Source organism: Clupea harengus, chromosome 22, assembly GCF_900700415.2.
Source record: "Clupea harengus chromosome 22, Ch_v2.0.2, whole genome shotgun sequence".
Classification (NCBI taxonomy): Eukaryota; Metazoa; Chordata; class Actinopteri; order Clupeiformes; family Clupeidae; genus Clupea; species Clupea harengus.
The window spans coordinates 15911633-15916154 of NC_045173.1; positions in this window are offsets into that span (position 1 = coordinate 15911633).

The window sequence follows — 4522 nt, forward strand, 5'->3', positions numbered from 1 at the left end:
CTATATACCTCAATTATTACAAAAAGATTTGATCACTTTATGAATGACATTATAGATGAAGACCAGACAGGCTTTATTAAGGGTCGTCAAACCCATGATAATATAAGAAGAACACTACATATTCTTGAGCATGTTGGACACAACAACATCAGTGCAGCCTTAATAAGCCTTGACGCTGAAAAGGCTTTTGACTGTGTAAACTGGGAATTTCTTTATCAGGTCCTCAAAAAATTTGGATTGAACAAGAAGGCCATTCAATGCATTAAAACACTTTATCAAAAACCAACTGCAAGGATTAAAATTAATGGCAGCCTGACAGAGAGCATACAATTAGAGAGATCTACCAGGCAAGGTTGTTGCCTATCACCAACACTTTTTGCCATTTTTATAGAACCGCTGGCGCAAGCAATTAGACAGAATGAGGATCTTAAAGGTATTAAGGTTGGGAATGAAGACCACACCATTGGGCTTTTTGCTGATGATGTGATCTGCTACCTAAAAGACCCAGACACATGTCTTCCTGTACTAATTAACCAACTTGAGATCTTTGGTTTTTACTCTGGTTATAAGTTGAACTTGGCGAAAACTCAGATATTAACATTGAACTATTCCCCATCCAAAACTATACAACAAAACTACAAACTAAACTGGAAATCAACAACAATGAAATACCTTGGGGTAACTATAACAAGGGGGATGGATGACTTATATGAAGCCAATTTTGTTAAAATAGACAAAACTATCAAGAATGATATAAACAGGTGGGCTGTCTTGTCCCTGGACTTTAGTTCACGAATAGAGACCATAAAGATGAATATTCTCCCGCGACTCCTCTACCTCTTTCAGGCTCTTCCCATTGAGATACCTGAAAAACAATTTAGAGCATGGGACAAAATTATCTCAAGGTTCATATGGAATGGACAAAGACCGAGAATCAGATTTGAGACTCTTCAACTTGGGAAACATAAAGGGGGAATGGCGTTGCCAAACCTCAAGGAATATTTTCATGCTGCACAGATTAGACCTATAGTTTGCTGGTGTGATGAACGCTATGAGGCTAAATGGAAAAGCCTTGAACAATATGTACAAGGAAGGGAAATCCAAAGTCTCATTGGGGGTGGTAAGGACGCTAAAGATTTAATTAAACAGATGGACAGAATCACCCAATTTACATTCAAAGTGTGGTATGACACCACACGTAAATATAAATTAGAGGGTGATCTCAGACTACTTAGGTGGGCAGCCTATGACAAACAATTCATTCCAAACACTCTTGACCAGAGATTCAAACAATGGATACCAAATGGAATAACAGCACTGTGTACAGTAACAAAAGATGGTAATTTCATGAGTTTTCAGCAGATGAAAGAAAAGTTTGCATTGTATAACCAGGATCACTTCAGATATTTGCAACTAAGGGACTACTTTGAGAGGGAGGTAAAACCAAATACAAACCAGGACAAAAATGGTGTAATTTCAATTGTAATAGGAACATACAACTCAGGGAGGTACAGAATAATATCTGCATTGTATCAGCAATTAATGGAGAGTAAAGGGAATTCAACCCTATATGTCAAGCAGAAATGGGAAAAAGAGTTGGGTGTGAATATTTCTGAGGATGATTGGCTGCATATATGGAGAACCCAGCAATCTACTGCATCATCACGTACATGGAGAGAACACTGTTGGAAGAATATAATAAGATTTTTTATCACTCCCAAACTTAGGAGCAAATTTGTATCAGTGTCCCAACCATGTTGGAGAGAATGTGGTGCTGTAAATGTGAATCATGCTCATGTCTTCTGGCTCTGCCCAGACATTGTTCAGTTTTGGGAAGATGTGCACTTGATTTTGGCCAACATCCTGGGTTACGAAGTACCTAATTCATGTATAGTACTGTATTTTGGTAATATGGCTGGAAATATTGTGGCAAGAACAGACAGATACTTGTTCAAAATCAAAATCCCCCAACTCGAGATGAATGGCTGAAAATTGTGAGTGAGATGTATGTGATGGAACAACTAACACACAGATTAAGAGTACAGGCAGAGCAATGTGAAGAGAAATGGGTGAAATGGACTCTATTTAAATGTCAATGACAGGTTGATGTTTGAAAACTGTATATGTCTCAGGATCACTTTGTGGAATCAATGCAATCCAGCATGTTCATGGTTGATTTTTGTTTTTTGTTTTTGTATTATTTTCTGTCAGTCTTGTGTGTTTGTTTACTTTTCTGTTCCTCTGTATCTGTGAAAAAACTTTGTAAAAAATAAAGTGTCAAAAAAAAAATAGTATGTCAAACTAAATAAATGGCATGCAAAGCTTGGACACCAATATTAAGATTGTGATAAAGATTACGGTTCAGATAGTTTCAAGATCACATCTGGTGTTCAGTCATCATTCCATGTGAATGTTGTGCAGCACCGGGATTGTAGCCTCACCTTCAACCATCGCTGTCGAATCTGGCTTGAACTTTGGCTGTGTATGAAAAGGTTGTTTCCTTCACTTGAGATGTCACAGACACACACACACCTGACTTGGGATTCCATTTAAATTTCATTCTTACTGACAGGTTTTTCAAATGGGTCACTCTTGTGGCAAATTAGAGAAGCCATATGTAGAAGTCGAGTATTCAACTGTTTTTCTTCTTGCCAAAAGGATAAAGGTTGAAACGGCAGAGAAGCGCCCCTGGAGGAGATGAAGCAACTGCTGATTCTGTCGGGATGTCTTCGATGATCTCCATCAGATTTTGCGTGGACTCTCCTTCTGCTTGGGATGTATTAGAAACCTTGTCATGCCAACACAATTGTATCCATGTTTCAAGTGTCCAATCTACAGGTTTTCTTTCTGGTTAGTAATGTGTACTTTCAACACGTCCACACTCAATGGGATTGTGGGCTACTTTAAGAATGGGCCTATACCTTTCTAACGTGTCTTGCATGAGGTTTGCCTTTTTGTGCTGTGACATCTGTAGACACACTTGCAGATGCAGATGCTCTCTAGAACACCAGCACAAACACATTATAATGCAACACAGGTCACATTTTTGGTTCAACGATTTTTGTTTTCAAGATGTGTAAACTAGACAACATTATGGACTGGAAATGAACTGAAGTTTGTTCTTTCGCGTCTATGAATACACAATGAGCAGCACACCTCAAAGAGAAAGCAACACAAACAGTCTGTCACAATTAGTACTGGGATGGTACAATTATGATAAACCTGTTTGACCTAAACATTATGGTACTATCAAGTTTCAACATCTTCAAGTATCAATAATAATAATACTACTAATAATAGGCACTTTGAGAAATATCATCTTTCTGTTGAGGTTTTCTACTATTGAATTCTAATTTTGAGCATTAGTTTAATGGTGCATTTCATAGTTAGTAACACAGTTAGTAAGCCATCTATGTATATGTTTAAAACAATTATTGTAACGAAATGTTAATTGTAATAACTTCATTTACACCAAAATACATATCATCACACTACAACCTATGTTCTGTTTCATTTTTATTCAGAGGGGATGTGATTTGCATGAATACTTTCATGAGCACTTTCCTGTGGAGCCCCGACCAGGAAACCAACTGAAAGTCTGAGTCAGACAAATGTCGCATCACATATGCCATAGTCTGTTGCATCCTAGGTTGAGGCAGACACTTTCAACCATGTGAACCAACTCATGACCATCCAAATGGTTTATGTTCCTTGTGTATTTCACATAATCATACACATATAGGTTAATACAGAGGTCAATTTGTGATAGATTTCATAGTGGATGCAATTTGAAAGCATGACATTGTGTGTGGTATTCAGAACAACCTGCTTTGGTATCCCAGGAACCTGAGGCAACACACATCAGAAACCATTGTGAGGTGTCATGAATTATTTGTTGTACTTTATATACACTGTATGTTGCAAATATACCGTGCAAGTTGAAGGCAATTTCCTAATGTAGTCCAACCAAAACCCTTACATTTTTTTTTGCATTTTGAGTTTATATCCATTATATGCTATATTAATTTGTTATTGCTTTAAGCAAATAAAGTCATAACTGTAGATTTCTTTAAATGATTTACTATTGCTGTGGTATACTGTAATTTTAGTGCATGACCTTGTATGCCGTACACTAAACAAGCTGCTTTGGTACCTGGGGAGTCTGAGGCCACACACAGCAGGGTCTGCAGTGAGGTTTGTCATGGATGATTTGTTGTACTTATACACTGCAAGTTGTAAATATACAATGCATGTTGATGGCAATTTCATAAATGTCCCACTTGTATCTAAACAAAAGCATGCATGCATGCATAATGAATCCATCTATTTTATGCATTTTGAGTTTTATATCCATTAGATACAAATGTAAAGCTACAGCCTAACAGCAGAATTTTTTATAATTCAACTTCAAAATCAGTGAGCTCAATTGGCATGACAAATAATCACATTTGTATTGCCAAATGAAAAAAAAATTGCCTCCCTACTGCTGTGGTACATTACACATGCTACATACACAGTAAAA